The 25981-nt window shown below is 32.1% G+C and overlaps 2 pseudogenes; both read right to left on the reverse strand.

Annotated features, from left to right (window-relative positions):
* Positions 1–3436: 3436 nt before the first annotated feature.
* Positions 3437–9071, reverse strand: LOC143529802 (glucan endo-1,3-beta-glucosidase 4 pseudogene; annotated as a pseudogene).
* Positions 9072–11005: 1934 nt separating this feature from the next.
* LOC143529803 (OBERON-like protein pseudogene) lies at positions 11006–19802 on the reverse strand (annotated as a pseudogene).
* Positions 19803–25981: the final 6179 nt, after the last annotated feature.

Here is a 25981-nt window from a genome sequence, read left to right on the forward strand (position 1 = left end):
AGAAAATTTTAAAATATGAATAGACTACTGAACGATGCTTGGATAGGCTTAACGTTAGAGTATGCTAGCTGGCTTGTGATACAAACATAACAAAAATACTTCTAGTTTAAGTGGTTAACGCTTCATAGGTGTATGGTTTTATAACCTTAAATCCTGTATTGATAGGATGCTCTAGGGTTCGGACACCAGGGGTCTTTATGCGGTATATCATCTGGGTATTCACATCTCCTAAGTGGATTTATGAATATTAAAAGAGCTCAAAGAGCAAACCCGTAGTTTATCTTCCAACTATAAGTCATTAAACATGATCATTACGTGCTTTTAAAGTACAATTACACTACTGACTTGATCATCCACGCTGTTAGTCATGTGGGGTCCCCGTGCTCGCGTCTCATTACCATTAAGAAACGGACCACACGGGACACACCACATGTAAGCCCTACAGATGAATTCGTGCATACTCACCCCTGGAGATGAATTTTGGGGTATTGCTTGATAACGGGGGTATACCATGTAGTGGGGGCTATTTGATAGTTGGTAACATAATTGTACCTTAATTATATCTAATGGCCATTCTGGTAAACTTTGATGCTTAAGTTTAGGTTTTGGTTCGATAAAATATCCAGGATTGTTTTAGCTATTGCATATGGGCTTTAAATGGTACACATGGTTATGCATAATTTTGATCATCTGACTCTAAGGTTTAAGTCAAGTTGGGGTGGTCTGGCTCGGTAAAACCATAATGAAGCATGGTAAGGCGGCATCAAGGCTTTGATGTGTGGGCTCCATTTAACCATATAACCTAATAAATTGTCACGCCTTATTTGTCCCGGTAAGTATTAGGGCATGGGTTTAAGTGGATAGCAATATCGGCAATCGCGGTTTTTGTGTTATTTGTTGATACTCAAAATAAGCTGATTATTTAATAAAAATAGTTTCTGATTCTGATTTAATTGTATATCTTTTTCGGGATGAAAAAGGATAAGTGTGGTAATGTGATGTGTGGGTGAAATATCGTGTATTAAATGAGTCATATCACATGTTTTACGAGTTTATATGCCGGAAACACAATTACTTTGTTTGAGTTTATGATAACAGGTGTGCGGAGCTTAAATGAGCTAAATTGGAGCATAGGAGATGGAATGTAAATGAAGGTTTTATTGCATGAAATGATAGAGAATTTGAATACGAAGACGTGGTCGAAAACGGGGCATAAATCGGAGTTCAAACAAAGAAATTACATGCGAAACACCATGGTGGGTGACAGGCCCACCATAGCCTACAGTGACCCACCATAGCCTACGGTGGAGCTGCCACTGTAGCGTACGGTGACCCACCATAGCTTACAGTGTGACTGCCACCGTAAGGCAGAAAATGAAGACCGTAGGCTACGGTCTCCACTGTAGCATACGGCCGCCTGGGCGGAAAAACACGATTTTTAGGTTTTTTCTTCCATATTTAAGCCCGGCTCAACCCTATGCCGCCTATCCTTCATGCCCTAGCCCCCTTGGACGATTTTAGGGCCATTCTCCTCCATTGTAACACATCTCAATCATCATAATCATCCATGCCACCATCCATTCAAGAATCAAAGATGCCATTCAAGATGCATATACTAGGCTAATCCGCTCATGACCATCTCCGGGTGTAAGGTTAAGTTGTTCATTGGATTTGTGGTACTTTAAACCTTAATTTTTGGATTTTGTTTGTATGCTTGACAATGCTCTTGGGTAGTCAATGATATTTGAAGTTTATTAGTTAATGATTTTGGTCATCAACAATTAGGATTAAGTTCTTAGTGTCATTGGCCTAGTTATCTTTAACCATAGAACTAATGTTTCATCATTACCTAAGATTTACAATCAAATAGATTATTGTTTAGCCATGTCAATCAATTGGATTAAGTTCTAACGATCAACATAGTCAAACATCTAGTCTCTTGATTTATTGATTCAAACAAAGGTTATAATTCAATAAGTTTAATAGTTTATCCAATTTACTTCAAAACCTGAAACCTGGAGATTGGTTACCCTTTTTATAATTGTTTGCAAATCAATTCATTAGTGTTTTTGTTTAACAAATCTTTGAAAATGCTTGACATCGTCTGTCCGTTTAGTATAATTAGTTATTGAGAATTAAACCTGATTAGCATTTTCCACTGATTCCTTACGGATTTGACACCTTAATTGCCCTAGCTAGTGAAGGTATTGTACAAATGTTTTTTATTTATCTTTCGACATCGATCACTAGGCATATAAACGAACTAAAAGTTTCATGAACCGTTTGGCGGAAAGTTCTTTTACGTTCATTCATTTATATTATGAACAAAAAAATTTGTGTTTATTTAATTATACGAATAAATATGAACACATGTTTTGTTCGTTCATCTATGTACATGAACGTTCATTTACGTTCGTTTATGTTTATCTGCGTCCATTTAAGTGTTAATTTATTTGTTCGTTTATGTTTGTTTGTATTTATTTACGTTTGTTCATATATGCATATTTATGTCCATTTATTTTTGTTCAATTGTGTTCGTGAACTGTTAGTTTTGATTTTAAACTAACGACCGTAAAGGAATATGAGTTCATTCTTTTAAATAACGAACATGAACACACATATTTGTCCGATTAAATGTTTTTGTTCTTGTTCTTGTTCTTGCTCTTGCTCATGTTCATGTATGTGTCCATTCGATTCGTTTAGAGACCTGCAGATTCGAACCTGCTTGCTGGGTCGCAATGCAAGTTGAGATAGTTGCTGGTGAGGTTAAGAGTAAACATGTTAAATCAAAACATAATAATCAAATTTAAACAACTTTTAACTAAATTTGAAATCTTTTCTAATATGTTCAACGGTTAAAAGTTGGGAGGTTTACCCTATTTAATATAGTTTTATTTATTCTTTAGTTTTGCTGTTAATATATATATATAGTAGGTTAAATACCCGTGTATATACGGGTTGGGTAAACTATATTAACAAAAGCACAAAACAATGTGAAATACTTATACCAATTTTCATATAATAAAAAAGAAAAAAAAATTTAGATGGTAAATTTTCATTAATCTCTAAAATTTTTTTCAAATACGACATTTATAGTTACCTTCTTTATCGAATATTAGAATATTGATCCCATCTCTAGTTTTAATCTATAAAGTGCGATACAAATCTCTAATAACTATCATTGTATATAGTTTTTAAAATTTATTTAATTAACTTTTCTTACTAATAACACAGTACTAATATTAATTTGATATAGTGATTTATATTTTTTTAGAAGAATAATGTTAACAAAAAAGATTGATACAACTCATATAAATACTTAAATAAACAATACACAGAGTTTAAAATAAATACATTATATTATAAAGCAATATAAATTGAAAATGTTTAAAACAAAGATTAGCAAAACACCGGATACTAAGAGTTTAAAACAATGCTAATCCACAAAAACTGAAAAAATATTTTAAAGCATAAAAACATTTTCTTAAATATAAAAAACAGTTTCATGTTTTCAAAGCAATAAAGCATCCTAAACAACATGAAACCAATATAGGTTTTGGATAGTGGCGACTGCCAAATATTTTGGCTTCACTTTTTCAAAGCAACAAAACATTCCAAACATGAAACCATTATAGGTTTTAGATAGTAGCAACTGCCAGATATCTTGTTCATATTCACATGTAATTTCCTAAAAGATATTTACCTAGACTTGATGCGCATGAGCATGTAGCATCGCATGGCCGATAGTGAAAATTATCGTTGTTGGATGGTTGCTCAAAAGTTATAACATTTAAACATTTGTTTTTTATGTGAAATAAACCAATTTTAATAAAAAGCATAGGATAGTAATATTATATAGAAATTAGTTTATAAGCTTTTGAGCATAATATTATTATTATTATTATTATTATTATTATTATATAATAAAAGTTATAATTATAGTCAGAAAGTGAAACATTTAAACATCATAAATGGTTTTCAAGAATTAAAATATTAAATGTAGTTTATAGTTTAAATTAAAAATAAGATTAAGTATAAAATTTAAAATATTCACTTTTTAACCTGAAATTATTAAGACTATTATCTTGTATAAATCATTAAATCGTAAATAACAATGGAATGTAATGTTAAAATTTTAAAACAAATATTGTAAATGACATCATTAAGAAACATTTCTTTATATTAAAATTAAATATTACGGGGAAAAATATATTAGTAAACTCAGAAGCAAAGCTGTTAAAATCATGAAAATTAATATTAATTTTTGATTTAATAATACTTATTATAACAAAGGTAGTTTAAGAAAACGGTAATAAGACTATTATCTTGTATAAATCATTAAATCATAAATAACAATGGAATGTAATGTTAAAATTTTAAAACAAATATTGTAAATGACATCATTAAGAAACATTTCTTTATATTAAAATTAAATATTACGGGGAAAAATATATTAGTAAACTCAGAAGCAAAGCTGTTAAAATCAAGAAAATTAATATTAATTTTTGATTTAATAATACTTATTATAACAAAGGTAGTTTAAGAAAACGGTAATAATTTTTACTGAGAACTTGTAAATAAAAGGAAACACATTTGAAAAAAATAGAAAATAAAAAAATAACACAAAAAAAATATGTAAAGAGAAGTTATTAATTATAATATTTCAATCTAAACTTGTTAAGTTTTTATTACTTTGAAGAATAATTAAGATGGTTAAATGATATTTTGTCAAATGGCTCAAATAGGTGTCACTTGGCACAACACTTTTATTTATTAGTATAACTAGCTTTTGAACCCGTGTATTACACGGATTTTGTCAAATGATAAAGATAAATAAGGTTTGTTATTTCAGTTGTGATTCTTAAAATACTTGTGAATTAATTTAATGTAGACTTAATGGAAAAAACAAACATGGTTAACGAAAAGTACTAAAATAGCATGATTTTGGAAACACCAGGTGTTGATTTGCAAGAAATTTAAAAAAATGTACTAAAGTTGTGTAGTTGGTCAAACGTTAGGTATGAAAATAACACTGATTCAATAATGAATATAATCCACCCTATGTTATAACACATTTGACAAAATGGTTTTGACCCATGACCCATGAATAACTAGAATGAATGAGATGAGAGATTAAGAATTAAATGAAATGTGGGCTTGACACCTAAAATTTAATATTTTCTTTTATTAGTATTGTAAGATAAGGATTCTTTAAGTTTTAGTTTTCAGTCATACTCATTAATTTGTACATTAAAGTTTGTACCATACAACTTCAATACGTTACTATAAATACTGATGCCTTATATAAAGTTCTAGTTATTATATTACGACGACAAAAACATTGATCAATTATGTATATTTTGATAAATGAGATTTAGCTCAGCTGGTATTGAAGAGCTAGAGGCTATAAGGTCTTAGGTTCGAATCCGAATCATAATATGGTTTTATCGCAACGGGCCTTCGGGCCACAGGTTTTCCACGAAACGAAAGTTGATGGGTTTGAGCTACACAACGCTGTCTACGATCACGGGCGTATGAGTTTGTCTTTTACCACTGAATTATTCTGTGTGGTCAAACTTTATTCATTGGTCATTAAAAAATAAAATATGTGTATTTCGTTTTATTATATTAAAGGTGTATTAAATATGTTTTCAACTTGTTTCCTTTCATTATAAAGATTTTCCTTGATCTTGTAGTGTTAAAATTCTTTTTTAACGGCACAGCTATGTAATTACATAATATATATATATATATATATATATATATATATAAAGGTAAAATAATTGTGGACGCATGTCCCTTGTAGATTTATTTTTAGCCTAAATTTTCTGCTCAATACTATATTTCATTTTTAATGAAAACATATATATGTCAGTGTAGTCAAAACATGGCTAAAGTTAAAATAAAAAGGACAACAAAAATGAAAAGAGTGAGAAAGAATCCAATCCATTAATCTTTATTTGAATGGTAGAGATTAATTTAAGAAAATAAATTAATGTAAAAAGCATAAAGGTAATAACCAATTTTTGTTGACTTTCTCTTTCCACATGCAAAGCACATGTTAATTCCCCCACCATTTTAAACGTCCATAACTTTTTCATGCAACATTATTTTTTTTTTTAAATTTCACCATAATAACAAGCTTTTTTTTATCTTTAATATGAGTACCATATTGTTATATAAAAATAAAAAATATTAGTGGGTTTTTTTATATTGTGTTATTGATTGTTTATTATGATTTTTAATTGGGTTTTTCTATGCATTGTGTTATATATTTTGGTCATTATGTTATCAATTGATACTCATATTAAATATAGCAATTAAAACAAAGATTACTTCATTGTATCTTTTTGTTTGTCATTGTGTCCTTGTGCTCATCATTTGTCTTACTACTTATCATTGTGTTTTAGTCATTGTGTATTACGTTCATGTCATTGTGTAATATGTAGTTTCCATCATGTTTTACGTTTCAGGTCATTGTGTTATACGTATTCACGTTTGTGTTTTACGTTTCTGGTCACTGTGTTATATGTATTCATCATTGTGTATTACGTTTTATGTAATTGTGTAATATGTATTCATCATTGTGTTTTATGTATTAGATAATTTGTTGTTATTTTATCATTATATTTACGTATTATTATTACACAACCATATTATTAGCATTTAAAAAAAACGCAATGATGATTTGAAAGACACAATGACGAAAAAAACACAATAACAAACAGAAAGACACAATGAAACAATGACGTAATTTTTTTTTAAATTTTTATATAACAAAGTGATACTCATATTACAAATAAAAAAACGCTTGTTATTATGGTGATTTTTTTTAAATAATGTTGAATGAAAAAGTTACGGATATTTTAAAATAATGGGGGAATTGACATATGACTTGCATGTAGAGAGAGAAAATATGTAATATTACTTATATACCCTTTTATCTTTGGTCCCCACTTGACACATGTCAATCAACTATTGTTTCTCACATTTTTCATTTTTGTTGACCTTTGTAGAATAACTCAACCCGTCAAAACATATCGATTCATTCTTTAATCAAATAAGTAATTACCTAATTTATAGAGATTAAAATTATGATGATATTTATGTCAATATAATCAAAATATTGATATCTTTAATGAAATTAGATATAACCTTTTTATTAAATAAATTTATATGGGCTTTCGAGTATAGAAGATGAATTTGGTAAAATTCAATAAACCGTATTTATAGGTCTAAGATGATAAATACAAGAAAAAATTATGGAATGAATAACAATTTTATTGTCACATATTCATTAAACATGCATGGATCCATGGAGTTTTCATCCATATATTTTGAAATTGTAATACATAAGCGTGTTTTATTTCTGCTAATTATATACATGATATTCTTTTTATTAGGTCGTTTATAATGAAACATCTTATCATCTTTTGTTAGAATTCGATATTCCATTATAATAAATATAATTATAACTTATAAATCATTAGGTGCGTCTTTTTCGTGATTATGAAGAAATTGCGTGAAAATACACCACGTATTCGTATGAATATTCCATTATAAAATATTATTTGAACTTATAAAACCATTTAATTTGATAAAAATATAGGGTTTTTTTTTAATTTTAATCATTTAATTTCTTTTATTTAATTGTATTTCTTTTAAGCATCTCGTGCGTCACATGAGTTCTAAAGCTAGTTGTCTTATATATCAACATTTGAAACAATACGTGTATGTATTTACAAGGTTCTCTTCATAAATTTGACTGTGTACATTTTCCTACTTTAAATTAGGGTTGTCAATCATGGAGTTGACGGATTGATGAGTTTCGGTAGGCAGGTTAGCGTGTTAATATTCTTCAACCCTAACCCAACCCACATTTTTATTCGTTTCGTGTCATGTCGATGCATTTAAATTCATGCGTGCTCGGGTTGTGTTTCAGGTCAACCCATTTTACGTTTATATAAGAATATGAGTAATATCTCAATAAATTATAATTAATCTTGTTCATATAAAACTTGTTGATAATTTTTGATAAATCTAATTGTTTTGTGTATTTATCTCTCATTCCCAATTAACAAACGTATGTTCACATATTTAGCTCAAAATAAGAACAAACGAATTAAATAACCAAATAATAATAGGCAGTTAGAACTAGTAAAATAAAAAAGTTAGAAGTAAAAAGTAGATAAATGTAGTGTAAAAAGAAATTGATTTTACTTTAAAATTTAATTGATATATGAAAAATTAAAAATCTATGTATTTAACTTTAAAATTTAAAATTTTTTATCTTTAAAATCAAAATATTAACTTCCCTAAAATTGTTAAACTGGTTAACAGGTCAATCCACTTATTAACGGGTCGGGTTTGGGTTGACCTCTTTTTTAAACGTGTCGGGTTCGGGTTGGCCTATTTAAGAAAACGGGTCGTGTCAGCCGACCCAAAACCTAAAATTTTTCGTGTCAGGTTTATGTCGAGTTTCGGGTCATGTAAGGAATTGACACCCCTACTTTAAATTAAATTTGTATCGAACGATATTAATGAAAAAGTGGTTCATGTTATTTTTTAAATATGTAATGAAATCAAGTTATTTAATGGTATATATCTTAGATGCAAAGATAGAAAACTATGAATGAATAATATAATATACTTACTTGGATCAAGATCGGTGACAAAAGCAGCAGAATTAAAATAGCAAGTGGTTCCTTTGGCTTTCATTCTTTGAAAGTAGCTATTGAATGCAAAAGAAGCATGATCCTTGATTGTGTTTGGTTCGTAACAAGGCTGGTTTGCTTCAATCTTGCTACAATCTGCACCATTTTCACATGCCCAAACAAGCGCCCGTTGCAATTCGTCATCTGGGGTTTGCTCATCGGCTACGCACCAATCCTCAAGTTGTGCGCCTACACCCAAACCACCAAACATCTTTAACAAAGTTTGTTTCTTTTAAATGAACAAAGCACAGATCGATTTAATGTATTAATGCCCGCTAGGGATCAAGCATGCTAACCTGACTTATGTAACGCGAAAATGGTTATAAGAAGAAGGATCTTGATCAAGGTAAGAGCCATTGCTCTGTGGTTTCTCATAACTCGGTTTTGATTATGAAGGTGTAGAAGAGAATGGTTGTCATACTCATACATAATGTGAGCTCCTTTTATTTGCGTGCAATAACTTTATTTAATTTTTGGATTTTTGTAGAATAATTATTTTGATTCTAATTCTCTTTTTTTTTTTTTTTTCCTTTTTTGGTGTCTCGAATACACTTCTTATGAATCCCTTTTATTTATCTTCCAAAAAAGGCGATTTCAAAAGATAAAGAATAATTAAAGATAGATAATGAGATGTAATGTTATTCCTAATATGGCCTTATATCATTTTAGAGATATACAAGAAGATAATATCACAATTTAAATTATCAGGTTATCAAAGTCATGTGACCGATGTTTTAAAACCCGGTTTTTAACGTGTACCACATTAGACTAAAAAATGGTATATCCGGTTGAACCAAGTTGTACTGGGAGGTTCAACCGCGGTGAATAGCTTACCTTGTAATTTCATATAAGCGCAACTTTAACCCAAAACTACAACCTAAAAGCATATGATTCCATAATAAAATAGAATTCAAAATTTAATCTATAATCAAAAGCACTCGATTTTCAAAAATAATTCAAACGTTACTCGTTTCAATGTTAATTGTTAGGTTAAAAGTAATTCTTTTTAAATATGGGCCACAAAATATAAAAAATCTCTTTGGCTTTAAACCGTTTTGCCGGTTTAAACTGGTATTTCAGAAAAAACGTCGCTTTGATGTTCTAGCAAACCGCCCAAAATATCGGGCTCAAAATACCAGTCTGATATGCGAAACCCCGTATTACCGGTTCAACCGGCTGGTATGAACCGATTTTAAAACACTACATATGACACTTCAAAAATATCAGTAACCTAGGTTTGTTAGTTCTTTTTGAAAATTCTTAAAACAAGTGTTGTAAAACTCGTTAGACGCTAATATCAGTAACCTAGTTTTGCTAGTTCTTTTTGAAAATTCTTAAAACTACAGTTTTAGAACTCACTAGGCGCTAGTCGGCGGTGGGGTAGGGACTAGCGATTAATCGGAATCCACCGGGATACATATACCAAATTTTTTATATATAATTTTTGGTTTTCAGTGATTTTTACCAAATAGCGATTAATCGACGATTAAACAACAATTAACAATTAGACAGGATTTTTACAGCCATGCTTAAAACTATGAATCACGGTTTGATTAGCTACTAAATAGTGATGAGCTCGGTACCGTACCGGTACTGAAAATACCGGTACCGAAAATTGCCAAATCTTGGTACCGGTACCGAAATATTCGGTTCGGTACCGGTATTGAAGGTAAAAATTCAGGAAATACCGGTACCGGTACCGTACCGATCTCGAAACTTAAAACTTTGGTACCGATTCGGTACCGACGGTACCAAATCGGTACCGATTTCGGTACCAGTACCGGTTCAGTACCGGAACCAAATGCTCATCCCTACTACTAAATCCCCCTACTGCCGAAGTTTATAGATTTTTAAGGGAGTTAACTGTCGATTTAACTTAATTTGATAAATATCTGAAGTGAACCATTAATTACTTTTGTTGAATATAAAAACCAAATAGGCCAAGTTAGGACCAAACTAGCTAAAGTGGTTCATCTTGAACCGGGTTCTTTCTTTTTTCTTTTATCTTTTTTCATTTTTTCTAATAAAATATATTTGTTAGTGTTAGTTTTAAAAATGATAAAAGTGGTTAATTAAATATTAAATAACTCCAAGAATGTTATAGAAGACTATTAAGAATAATGTAAGTTGTCAAAGAAATTAAATAAAGATTAAAAGTAATGAGTTATCTTTACTTCCCAATTTTCTTTCCACCATGGTATGTGTAAATAACAAGCCTCCAACAACTCTATTTCAGAACATAACAAAATACACTTTAATGTATTAAAAAACTATGACAAATTGCAACAAATTTAAACCAAACCAACATAAGATTCATATCTTTTTGAGCATATCAGAATCTTGTTATACATCATCACCAGTGATGGTTCAGTATCTGGCGACAAACGCTCTTCTTGTAACCTGATTTTCTGAAACAAATACTGTTTCTGCTTCTGCCTCATGTAACCGCTGTTTCAAATACCAGCTTGCGTAATCATCCTCCGACTTTTGGCTATTTGCAAGAGCGATCCTTTGAAGTCACTCAGCTTCCCGTCTAGCTTCAGAAGCCTTGAGGCCAAACTTATCAGCTTCGGCTTGTTTAAGACGTACTACGCTTTGAAGCTCGTTTACTTGCTGTTTTTCTTCTGTTTTTCTAAGTTAAGCGCTGCCATTTCCCGAGTCTTGTCTTTAGTTCTTGATCACATGCCTCGAATGCCAACCGTGCTTTTTTAACCATATGTGCCTTCTCGTTTTCCACCATTTCCATATTTTTGATTGCTTTGTGCACCACGACGGCTATTCGGTTGAAAGCTTCTTGTGGGGCCATCACTCCGCCTTTTTCGGTTTTGGGAGTCCCCGTCTCCACCTCTGCAAAAGATGATGCATCATTCTTTAACCTCAATTACCAAGTTAAAAAATAAATTACATAAAACATCAATATCAATGTACTTTCCCATCTTTTTCCCCTTTTAGTCATTAAAAATTTTTAAAACTGGTTTTTTACGTAAGATACATTATCATCACATATAAATCTATCACATATAACATATATATATATATATATAGGGTAAGATTAAAATGAAAACCCATTTGAGTTGTGAAAACCCGCGAAAACCCTATGTAACATCGTTTTTTTTTGTTACATGTAATATATGTTGTAACATTTAATACAAAATATCGAAACATAAAAAAAATGTTTTACTAATTTTTATATATGTTTTCAGGAGAGAGAAAATGTTATATTTATATTTACATTTTTTATTTACTTTAATTGTAGACCACAAGATTTATACATTAATTAAAAACATATGGTTGAGAATGGGTTTCTAGAGTCTTCATAACTCAAGTGGGTTTTCATTTTATACTTAGTCTATATATATATATATATATATATATATATATATATATATATATATAGGGTAAGGATCCTAAGAGAACCATTGGCAAATTGAGAACTTTGAGAACCATTTTGGACCACTAAAAAAACCCTCTAAAAAATATTAAAAAATTATAAAACAAACAAAATCGAAAATTTAAAAAAAGTAAAAAAACCAAAATTCTTATATTTCATTCCGGTTTCATTAAAAAAAAACCGAAATTTTTTTTTCTTTTTAATTCGTATTATACCTATACACATATGTATACTTTCATTTAATCTCTAGTTACGTAATATACACATATGTACATTATCATTTACCTTAAATTATACATATGTGTATAGGAAAAAACATGTGTGTACATATTATACATATATGTATAATAAAAAAACCGATTTTTTTTCTTTTTAATTCGTATTATACCTATACACATATGTATACTTTCATTTAATCTCTAGTTATGTAATGTACACATATGTATATTATCATTTACCTTAAATTATACATATGTGTATAGGAAAAAAACATGTGTACATATATGTACATATTATACATATATGTATATGTATAATTTAGCTAAACCGAGAATTTTTTTTTTACGTTTTTTTTAGAAACCGGGATGATAATTAAGAACTTTGATTTTTTACTTTTTTTATTTTTGTGTTTTTTTTTGTTTTATGATTTTTTTTTATTTTTGGGTTTATTTGTGGTCCAAAATGGTTCTCATAGTTCTTAATTCCCAAAAAGTTCTCACATGATCCTGATCCTATATATATATATATATATATATATATATATATATATATTTTTGCTATTGGTGGGATTTTCACTGGGTATGATTGATTGATTATATATATATATATATAGATAGGCTTAAGTTCAAAAGAGAAATCATCTTAGTGTGAGAAATGTGAGAAGTCATTTCATCCAATCAAAAATTTTCTTTTTATTTTTTCTTTTAATTAATTACAAGAGTGTATTAGTCAAATTTGTTTGCTTTATTTTTAGAATCTATAACTATATAAATGGTAACTGATTGAAAGTTATATATTAGTTATTTGTTTAATTAATGGTTTTTATTTGATCTTTCCATTAAATTCTTGTTAATCAAGAATCGTTTTTGCAAATCCCACTCAATATTCATTTATATATCTACGCATTGTAAAAAATTCAGATAATCTTCGTTATAGCCATATTAATTTGATTTCATCTCAAAAAAATATATAAAATAAACATCATAAACATACTATAATAATACATTTTTTAACGGCTATAAAAATGCATTTATTAAACTAAACCGTCATAAAATAAAAACCTACACAGATCACAATATTAACCTATACATAGAAAAAAGTTCATGTTATCACCTACATTGATCACAATGTTTACATGCACGTACAAAACTAGTTCATATTAACACTTACGCAGATTGTAATACTAATCTATACATATAAAACTAGTTCATGTTATCGTCTACCCATCTGTATTTACCTACACATATCATAATATTAACCTAAACAAAATAAAACTAGTTCATAATATCAGACACACAAAATAGTTCGGTTTGTTTACAACCCTATTAACATGTAATCTTTCCTACACAAAAAATCCATATACACCGTGGTATTTTAATATATCCTACATAAGTATTAATTCTATGACACAAATAAAAAATCTAAATAAACATATAATCCTTCCTACATGAAATTAAAGAACCCATACACAATGGTATTTGAATATATCCTACATAAGTATTAATTATGCTACATAAGATATATGTTACAACAGCATGGTAACTATATTGTTTAATCACCCAAACACTACGACAATACACAAGCTAGCACATTTTGTTTCATTTACGCAGGAAAAGTCATCTACATTTACCTCAATACAACCTACAAAACCTACACTTACCTCACCCAAACTTTCATGTACATGTAAGTTATTAATCATTCCATAATTCGCATTTTCCAAGTTATTATCATGACCATAAAAGAAGTTCGATCACCTTAAACACTAAACCAAAAAATTAATCCTACACAATACTTATCGTATGGTCTGTGTAGGGTTGACATATATATGTAGGGTTTACACAGTAATGTTGGTTTTGTGTAGGCTTCCAACATTAGTGTAGGATCTAATAACTAAATGTAGGTTTAATCAGCTAGTGTACGATTACTACATTATTACAACTTACAACACCTTGTGTAGCTATCACATAGATAACTAATGTGTGGTTTGTGTAGAGATAAAACGTGTATGTGTATTTTGAAAATTAATTTGTGTAAGATTAAAACTAATTCAGGTAAGATAGTTTTTATTTATTTTTTATAATACATCAATGTAGTTTTATTTACGGAAGGTGTGTGTTATTTGGAATGTTTAGAACTCAATAATTATTACATTGGTCAACAATTGTGGGATGTTTTAAAATATAACCATTTCAGTAACTAATATAAAGAATAAAATACCAATATACCCTTTTGCTCTTAAATGCATTAAATTGAAGCATCAAAATATTACAAGATTGCCATCTTGTTTGTAGGCCATAGATAAAAAATAATCATGGGTTGTAATTAATTTCTCACACTTCTCGCACTAATTTCATTTCTCTCCTGAACCATCCCCTATATATATATATATATATAATTTTACAATTAATCAAGGTTGCAAAAGTCGCTAGGCGAACCCTAGGCGGTCGACTGGGGAGTTGGGTGTACTCGGAGTACTCGGGGAGTACTCAGAGAGTACGTCTCAGACATGGTAAATATAAAAAAAATTAATTTTTGGATATTATATATGTCAAATATCATAATTTTACCAATATTTATAACAAAATATGTAACTATCAATATAAATAAAAGAAATACAAAATAAATTATTCTAAGAATTAATAATCATTAATTAAAAAAATGATATTTGTTCTTTAATATTATAGAAATAATAATTATGTTTTATTTTTAAAGTCAAAATCGGCTCAAGTCCATCGGCTAAATGTGATTCTGGCTGAGGTTGACAATCTTTGATCGATTCTTTGTAACTAGACGGAGTTAAAGAAACTCCCCTCGATGACGTACCTTGTAGCGAGTACTCGGGGAGTACTCGGCCTTGTAAACCTACTTTTACAACATTGCAATTAATAATACAAAACTGATATTAAAAGATGTTTATATATATATATATATAACATGAAATGTTTTACAAAAATTATGGATTCAAATATTATAAAGTAAAATTCATACATAGAGCCAGTGGCGAATCTTGGACGAAAACGCAGGAGGGGGGCTCAAATTTTAGGACGAAAAGATTGGTTCATTAAAACCTCGAATCGGGCCACGCTAAACGACCTCAAGCTCAAGTCTGAGCTTGACTAGGCTCGCAAGCCTAAACAAGCCTCTATTTATTCATATGCATTTATTTAATATAACACAATAACATATGCATAATCAATGATTAGTATTATTATGAATGCAAATTATTGTGTTATATGTAGTTAACTATAATATTAATTATATATGTTTGAAAAAATAACTAAACATGCCAGGCTCAAGCTTAGGAGAGCTCGGATTTGCCTCGTTTACACCCGTAGAGACAAATGAGAAATCAAACATTTTCGTGTTTTATGTAATTGCATTTAGTATATGGGTACACAGAAATCAAACATTTTCACTAGCAATTAATGAGATACCGAAAAGAAATGTCACTCAATAAGAATAATGTGTACCTTGAAAAAACGCCAATATTGCTCCGCAAGTTCTTCACACTTCAAATACAATCTCCTCCCCTTATCCTCGTTACTTCTATGAAATATTCTTCTCACGCATTCAAGTTCTTTTATTAAACCTTCACGGTCCCACAACGGTGCACGCTGCTTAAACACATCTGTTGGGTTTCGTAGGCCTTTTGTTTAGGCCCGATTTATTATTTGAAGTCCAAAGGGCAGACGAGTGTAGGGTGGCCAGACCGAAGCCCGGCCCAGTTTAGATTTCTTGTTCAACAATTTACAAACCCTAGACTAGTCTCTATTTAAACAACGATACGTACTTGTAATCCCTTGTCACTCAATAAAGAATACCTAGTTGCCACCCGTGGACGTAGGTCAGTTTAGACCGAACCACGTTAAATCCTCGTGTTCGTTTATTGCTTTCGCGTGTGTGTTCAGTTTCGTGTGTGCGTTCAATCCTAACAAGTGGTATCAAGAGCTTAGGTTCGGATCACACGGAGAACATGTTGAACCTGTTGCGCTTGCCGTCGCCACCAGTAGCTACCGTTCAAGTTCTGTTGACCGTCGGTAGGTTCCGACCACCGCATATAAGGAAAGGGTGATCACCGGCTAGGGTTACGCCATACCCAGTCGCCGACGATTCGTGGCTTATTTAAGGTTCTGTAGTTTTATTTTGTTGAAAGCTATTAAATCTGAGCATCACTGCGGTATCTCATCGCCGCCGTAAGAAGAATCTTTGGTTTTGACCTGGAGTGTTATTTCCATTTAGGTTGGAGAACGAGATATTTTTTGTATTCTTTGGACCATATCTCATATTGGGCCAAGCTAATCACAATTGGGTCTAGTAAAATTTCCTTTTTGCTGTTTGGCTGTGACATTGGCTATAGTCCAAGTTTGTTTGATATTTGTTGTTGGGATGGTTTGCTAAGAAACAATAATAGTAATATATATTGGTATTATATATATTTTGGGTCAAGATCATCTTTGAGCAAAGCTCTACGAGCCAAGAACAGTCTAATCAAGATCCTATTTGTTGAAGAACCGTTGTTTATCAGAAGTAACAATAAAGAAACCGGGAACCAGTGCCAACCGCATTTGTCAAGTTTTTTCAGTTTAAAGTTTCAGTTTCTGATTTTCAGTTCGTTATTCCGTTGCGTTTAAATAGGTTGATTTTTAACAGAGTTCAGTAGAACAGTCGTTAAGTTCAGGCCCGTGCCATTGCTGTGTCTGTCTCTGTTTTTATCCAGTTTTTCGTTTTAGTCGTTTAATGGCAGAAGACGGAAAGGTTTCGATACAGAAGTTTGATGGACAGAAATTTGGTTGGTAGAAGATGCAAATTGAAGAGTTAATTTGTCAGAAAGATTTAGATGTAGTGCTTGAGGATGAAAAACCGAAAAAGATGTCAGAAGCAGATTGGAAGAAGTTAGACAAGAAAGCTAGGGCTTGTATTACTTTGTCGTTGTCGGAAGATGTGGCGTTTAAAATCATGAAAGAAACCACAGCACGTGGTATGATGGAGGCACTATCCAACATGTATGAGAAGCCTTCAGTAGCGAATAAGGTCTGTCTTATCCGAGAGCTAGTGACAACAAGAATGAAAGAGGTTGGGTCAGTTACAACGCATATTAATAATCTTAATTCGATCCTGTCCCGCTTAGTGTCAGTTGACATTAAGTTTGATGATGAAGTTCAAGGCCTGTTGTTATTATCCTCTTTGCCCGATAATTGGTCGTAAACAGTGACTGCGGTTTGTAGTTCGTCTACAAAAATTACTTTAGATGGGATTCGTGACCTGATTCTGGGAGAAGATTCAAGACGCAAAAGTTCAGGTGAATCATCAGGCAATATGTTAGTCACAGAAGGTAGAGGTAGGGGAAAACAACGAGGCAGTGGGAGCAGGAAGAGGAGTTAGTCTAAGACTCGTAAAGATATTGAATGCTAGGGTTGTAAAGAGAAAGGACACTTCAGGATTCAGTGTCCGAATGGTAAGAAAGAGGTGAACGTTACAGAAGACGACACAGATGACGGGGTCAGTAGTGATGAGGCTTTGGTTTGCAATGTTGAGAGTAACGTTGATGCTTGGGTGATGGATTCTGGTGCATCGTTTCATGCCACTCACTGTAGTGAAACGATGAAGAATCTTAAGTTTGGGGATTTTGGAAAGGTTCGACTTGCGAACGATGATATTTTAGAAGTTACGGGTATGGGAGATATTGATTTGATAACTTCAGCCGGTACTTCTTGGACTTTGAGGGTTATTCCAAGTTTGAAGAAACGTTTGATTTCAGTTGGGCAGTTGGATGACCAGGGTTACGATGTTAAGTTCGGGAATGGGCAGTGGAAAGTAGTCAAAGGGAATCTCGTGGTTGCTCGTGACAAGAAAATGGGTTCATTATATATGGTCGGCATGTCACCGAAAGAAGTGGATCCAGTTTTGGTGAAAGACAAAATCCGGTTCACAGAATCTCGTGGGCAGAAGAAGGTTCGTTTTGCAAGTAACAAACCCAGAGCCAAAGTGAAGATTCAAGATGAACGAGCTAGGAAGGTTAAATCAGTTAGGGGACATCGTGACAGTGGGAGCACGGGTCGTGTTTCAGTTACAGTTCCAGGTCAACAGTGGATTAAGAAAACCAGTATTCCAGCTGTAAAAGTCTCTACAGTGAATTACTTGCTGAATATGGAGAGTGTTTGTTCTCGGGTTATCTTAGGATCCGGTAGTTCGTTACAGTGGGAGCCGGGAGGGACAGAGAACGGGTCAGGGGCAGTTTTAGCCGTGACTGACGTGTTGGAGCTCCGGGGAGCTTCAACGGGCCTTCAGGTTAATTGATGAGAAGGCGGTGGTAACTAGAGGAAGTTAAATGTTTAGATTGCAGAAGTACGATCAGGAGTGCAGACGAGAGTGCTCAAGGCCTTCGAGTGGGAGATTGTTGGGTTCGTAGGCCTTTTGTTTAGGCCCGATTTATTATTTGAAGTCTAAAGGGCAGACGGGTGTAGGGTGGCCAGACCGAAGCCCGACCCGGTTTAGATTTCTTGTTCAACAATTTACAAACCCTAGACTAGTCTCTATTTAAACAACGATACGTACTTGTAATCCCTTGTCACTCAATAAAGAATACCTAGTTGCCACCCGTGGACGTAGGTCAGTTTTGACCGAAGCACGTTAAATCCTCGTGTTCGTTTATTGCTTTCGCGTGTGTGTTCAGTTTCGTGTGTACGTTCAATCCTAACAACATTTTTAACCCAACCGAACAATTAAGACGTCCTCATACAAGCCCGACACCTAAAAAGCATCCCTCCACTTTTAACGGGTGGGTCCCGCATCAACCTGCCCGTTTCTTAGTGCGCAATCCGTGTGTGTCCAATCCAACGACACGTGTTCACTGCAAAGGTTACAAAATCCGTTCTTTTTGAGCAAATTTCACATGTGCAGTCGTCGGCTGGAGTTTGGCTTCCAGATGCTATATTTCTGCATCTTTTGTATAAAAATATCTCAGTAAGTGAAGCCTGTGGTTGGATGTAAAAACGCCTGAGAGCCACTAGAAGCTCCACGATGAGCGTCTTTTCAGTTAAATCTCCCCGACCCAGAATCATTTTTTGAAGAAAAATGTATTCTTCTTTGATTTGATCACCACTGGTTCCTTCAATAAGCACACGAAGTTGGTTCTTTAAATTATCTAAAAACTCATAAGGCAAATGATGCATTTTTTCTGCAATAATATCAACTCTCTCGCTGCATATGTCTCTAAGTGACATTTTATCCAACCGTGAAATATGGCGGATAACAGAGTTCTCATGCTCCTTTGATTTCTCTGTTTGCTTGGATGGGGCCAGGCGTCACGCGAGCTGGCACTGTCGGTTGGTTATTCATGGACCTGGTCTGAATTCGGGCCACGTTCTTGTGATCCAAAAGCATCCGGAACAAGTGATCCCGGACCTTACTTGCTGACGTGGCGGCATCATTTTTGGTGAAGGTTGGCTATTGAAATGATACCCTAAAGAACCACCCATATAATAGCAGCATCCACATCAGGTTTGAGTCTAATCATATAGAAAGATAAAAAGAAAAGAAAATACATAGTAGAAATCGAAAATAATTTACATCCAAACACAATCATCAAGTGCTAAATGTTTTGTTTTAGTTTTTTGTTTAATAATCTAAAATCTGGAAACGAGACAAGATTATTATGTTTATGTCTTCAAAGACCGCGGTTAAACTAAGTGAGATTTGATTCATTTCATAAACGACCCGTTGCCTGCCGGGCTAGAAAACCATAGTTAAACCTTAAAACTAGTTTATCTAGCTATAACAAAAGACACCTGCCCACCAATGTTTACCAACTACATCTTCAAAAATCGCAAATTCCAACTTGGGTTTGACTTTGAAGTAAGCTCAAAATTAATAAATCAAAGTCAGGCAGATTGAACTGAAATGAAAGAAAGCATGCTCACCAGAAAATAAATAACCATTGATTTAATTAAGGAGAGATTGAGCTTCAAATTGTATGAAAGAAAGAAAGAAAGAAGAGTGATTTACAAACTCTTTTGAGATCAAACTGTTTGCTGCTGCTTTTGAAAATTGACATGAATAAACTTTGGGTTGGAACTGTGGGATCATCGAAGAAGAAAAGGTCACCGTGTTGTTGTTATTATTATTATTATTATTTATTTTATTGTTTCTATGAGAGAAACATCTCCATTAACTACCTGGGTTTTCTGTTCTTGCACTTCTGGCTTAACGGTAGGAAAGTTTGGTTTTCAGTGAAAATTTAAGTTTAATCTGTAATTATATTATCCATCTACTATAATATAATAAAAGACTACATATATATCTTGCTACATGTTAATCTCATAATACTCCTCATATTTTTTTACAACTCATATATCATTATAAGGTCATCGATTATCTTCAAGCTATTTCAATATATAAAGATTCAAGTTTATTTTTAAGATGTGAATACTAACTGATTCATTCATTATCATTAATAGTGAGATAAAAAAAACAAGGAAATATCATAACTGAAGTAGCAGACCTTTTAGAATAAAATCTTAAATAATTAAAAAAAATAAATATGCATCATTGTCGAACAATTTGGATTTGTATGGAAAAATAAACTACAAATTGTTTTTAAATCAGGATTCGAGTAGTTGTGCATAATTTTTTTTATATAAGATTGATTTCAAATTTGGATTTAAATTTTTCACATATGCATTTGAACTTAGGAAAATGTGTATTTTTCTTAATTTTCTCCAAACATTTTGTATAAATATTTGCAAACATGAAGAATACCATATATATATATATATATATATATATATATATATCTTGGTGTTTAACATTAAATCATTAAACTTGAATATTATAATTATAATACGTATGTATAACGATTTACTCTATGAACTATCATTTATTTATATGTCTTTTTTGTGTTGTATAAAGGTTTTAGCAATAAGAAAAATCAATATTTAGTTTTCAATATTTTCATTCATAATTCAGACCCTAAATGCTTCAAAAGCATATATTTTATGATTGATTATGTATATATTCAAATATATTTAATTTAGCATACCTTATAAGACAAATTAGTTAATTAAAACAATTCAAAATTTTAAATAAAAAAAATATGTTCAATCCCATCCAACTATTTTGCTTTCAAAAAATAATCTAGAAATTGAAATCTAGAATATCGTTTTCATCTGTTATTTACATAATTTTAGTATTATATTAACTTATTAATTTTATTTTTATAAAAATACAAGGGTTATGTTAGTATTACATATTGGTTAGTACGTAATTAAAGTGTTTATTATGGTTTATATTCATAATAATAAAACTATACACAATTTTTTTAAAAAAATAACAGTTATAGCATTTATTATTAAATCATGTTATAAAAATTCATTTAAGATTCACATCTTAATTATAATGTAACTTAATCGAAATATTTATTATTTTTATTATTTTTTTTATTTGTAACTTAATCATGTTTCTCATTATATTTCAAGGATTTCCGTTTTCACATTAATTAAAAAAATAGTTAATCCGGATAAAATTCATTTACCATGCTTCTATAAAATCCAAAATCTTTGCTTTTTTTCTCTCCATAAGTTGTTACAATATATATCGATTAATTAATTATTTCAACAACTTCACATAATATTAACTAATAACGCAGGATTAATATTCAAAATTTAAGCATTCCTTATCCAATACTTTCAACTATTATAAATAAGAATCACCACATTCACTTTATGCAACTTTAAATTTTATAATATTTTGCTAACTCAGAATAATCATTGTTATTTGAACAATGGCTTTAAGGATAACATGTCTTTGTCATTTTCCTAGCAATTGCATTCATGTGAAATGAAACAACTCATTTTGTTGTATTTTAACTGTCGGTTTTATATCTTCCTTATTATACAACTAGTAATTTCAAAATATATAATCAATTAAAAATTTGTCATACACAAATTATTAATGACAACAAATTTATCATGATCAATCAACTTTAAATTATAAAGATTTTAAGGATGATTATATCATCAAAGTTTAGGTAATTCGATTTTTGGGATAATCGTCTTTTGGATAAACATGAGAAGACGATCTTTTTCTTTTTCTTTTTCTTTTTTTTTAGTTTCATGGATATACTATTATTTATTTATGGTTGGTATTTACTTAAAAGAACTTTATTTTTCACACTGACAACTATACATGGTTATATCAAGAGTTACAAGCAGACCTATATGTAACCTTATCAAGAGTTGCAAGCATACATGGACTAAAGAATTTGAATTTTAATAAACAGTGTATACCGACCAATACCACCACAAATGTAGTGTACAAAAAAGATTTTACTTATTTGTAACATATTTGTGTAATCTTAGTAATGTAACTTATGTAATTTTAATGTAAATTGTCATGGTATTCACAATATATGATTATTTTGTTGACTATATTTCACTTAATCATTAAAATTTAAAGTTTTCATCAATTAACCGTGTAATACATGGGTCTTAAATTAGTTAGCAATAAAAAAATATGGGATAGGTTATGCGAGGTTGTTAGTTCGGATCTCAAGTCCACTCGGGTTTTCGTGCCACGTATGTTACGTTAGAGAGTTCTGCTCTTATGGCGGTACAGCGAATGTCAAGTGACAGCCAGCGGTATAGTTTCCTGAGGGAACCCCCAAGCCAAACTTTGAAGCCACTGTGGACCCGGTTAAGACAATATTGCTAGAGTAGGGCAATAGGACTCTCCAAATTGGAGAGTGTGGTGGCCTAAACCCAAAAAGAAAGTCGTCGTTCCAAAAAAAACTTGGGTTCTCCAATGAAGGATTTGAGCTATGCGTTGTAAGGTTGTTGGTTCAAATGCCGAGTCCACCCAAGTTTTGGTCTCACCGAGTGTCACACCCCATTTAGCAAATTGCGGAAGTGTAAAACGGAAATGTAACAGACACCTCTGGTATCAACCACATTATTTATAAAGAACAAACAAACTAGTTTACAATATTTTACATAGATCTAACTTCTTTACAACTAGGTGATACAAACTAAATCCAGTCTGTTAAGCGGCTTTACTTCTTACTAGCACACTTGTAAAATCAATTCACCAGCATTGATCGCAAGTCAAACACGTAGCACGTTGACTTTCTAGTCCAAGTCCGATAAAAACATGTTAAAACAGGTCAACTACAACTAGTTTGTGAGTTTCACGAGTTTCAAGAAATTAGTTATGCGTATAATAACCATAGTTCGTAAATACGTAGGTATGTATGTATGTACATTCACAAAAACGTTTGTTTGTATGTTTATGATGTAATTATGCTAAGCTACAGTGTAGCCTGGACTGTTTGTACGTGCTGCGTGCCTCCGTTTTCCACGCGCAATCAACCACTGTGGCCCCCCTTCCGCCCACAACATGCCCCAGGTAGCCATGCCTAAAACTACATAGCTTGTTTGTATAATTATAGACATGTGCAAAATGAGAAGGTCTCAACAAACCGTGCTGACCCCGTCTGGGTTAGTAAAACCAATAGTATTATTCATAAGCCACCGGCTCGAAGTTAATCACTATGTTAGTGGGGACTTTCGTGTGTTAGCACTTAGATAACTCCCATCATCAAACAATTCCGAGTATATAGATATGTATCAACATGTTTTTCACCCTTCGTAAAAACAGTTTAAAAGTGGGGTCATGAAACTCACGGTTTAGCAGGCATTTAACATGGTATTGGGTAGCGGTTCGTTCTGCTTGCTAGTACTCAAACCCTATAATCATTATTATAATAATATTAATATTTTAATATTATTATAATCTTCATACTAATATGGGCTGTATATCTAGTCTGGGTATAGCTGTCACGCCCAGAAAGTGTCAACGGGCTTAGATTGTGATGTTGTTCAATATCTAATACTTAAAACTGAACTTGGCTCAGTTTCCCCGTTTCACCAGATGGGCCAAGCTGTTCGTTTATGTGTTTAGAGAACAGTTATAGGGATGTAAACTTGGGTAAACGTGTTGGTTGATAAAATGATTAAGTTATAAAGAAAGACCACAAATTAGGGGTCTGGATTCGCTACGGGACTCATTTCCGTTTATTCATTCCGGTTTGGAGAAATACACGTACAATTCACCCAAATTGTCCGGATTTCTCACAAAAAGTTCAAAGGTTACAAATGTATTCTTCACCACATTCAAGTCTTGTCGTGTTCTATCTGATCCAGTTATTTAAACGCGGCCTCCAGCCAAGTTTTTTTGGAGGTCGATGTTTTCTCTTGGTTTAACTTGGAACAGTTCTTTTTGGAGCGTTTTGTACTGCCACACTCATAGTAAGCATGATGGTTTGTCATCGGTTGTGAGGGAATTCAGTTGTGATTGAGGTAACTGTGATGAAGTCAGAACAGTCGGTTTATAGTGTTTATAATGGTTCCACAGCTACAGGCTTTGTATCCAATCTTCCCGCTTTCATGACATGCCTTTATTCGACATACCCTTTGACGAAGGTTCGTTGTATATGTTTCATTCTGAATTAAAGTTGGTTGCAGTATTATTTTGAATTGTAGGGCGCACATGTTTAATTGGTTGTAGCTCTCGTATCCCTTTCTCATGTTTGGTTTGTTTTTTACTAGATGATTCCATGGTACTCTCAACACACCATTTCTGATCAAATCCAAAGCTACCACACCGGCTTGTGTCACGACATTCTCAAAAGTTAAGTGGTTACTGAATTAAATAAATTCCCTACTTCTGGGCTACTAACCATGGCATCAGTCAAACCAGATCGTTAAAACGGTTTGCGTATTCTAGTTGATCCGCACCTTTCGTTTTTGATTTCTTGGGTTCGGGTTCTAGTTTCTCGATTTCATTCATAGGAGGAAAATGTTTCAATATAAGGGTTTTAAGTTTTGCCCAGATCATGTGGTTGGTTGCCTCTTATTCCCGAGTTCATACAATCGTTAATTATCACATATGTGATGAGCAAATCCTGGTATTAATAATAGACTCTATCGTTTTGATCCATTTTACTCACTCATTTACTCATTTAGTACCACTAAAATTTACATATTTGCACGACATAAATTGTTTAAACGAGTATTCCCGCCGTGAAGGATCACGGTTGTTACGACCAGTATTCATGTTCGGTAAGAAATTTTTATTGCTAATGGCATTTAGTGGGGGAAATTATCATTACTGGTAGTAGCATTAATGCTCAGTGGGGGAGTATTATTCGTGACAATGTTCGTATTTACCGAGAAAATAGCATTTGTAAATGTATTAGTATTGGGCGGCAAAATAGTATTCGCGGCCGTATTAGTGTTTGGAATTTGATTTGTATTCATTACCTTGTTAATGCCAGCAGCAAATCGCGCTGCTATTGTCAGAGTTACTATATGCAGTTGCCGAACAATCATCTCGGCCATAACTGCCTCAGATCACGTGTTTGTTTTCTTCGGGGCCATCCTATAATAGTAATTCCCCATATACTCATCGCGCAGGGAATTACATTAGCTAATACTCAAGTATTTCAAATTGCACATATGTATCACACACATCGAACCCTGTATCCATATACCAAGGATAGTACATAGATCTAGCCTAATAAGGACGTTGTTTGCATGCTTTTATCGAAAGTTGTCACCCAGTGACAAAAAATATTAGCCCGGTAAGGGTCAATGTTGGTATTAAG

This window comes from Bidens hawaiensis, unplaced genomic scaffold (assembly GCF_021521415.1).
Source record: "Bidens hawaiensis isolate Kalapana, Puna unplaced genomic scaffold, B.hawaiensis_p1.1 tig00008706_1, whole genome shotgun sequence".
NCBI lineage: Eukaryota > Viridiplantae > Streptophyta > Magnoliopsida > Asterales > Asteraceae > Bidens > Bidens hawaiensis.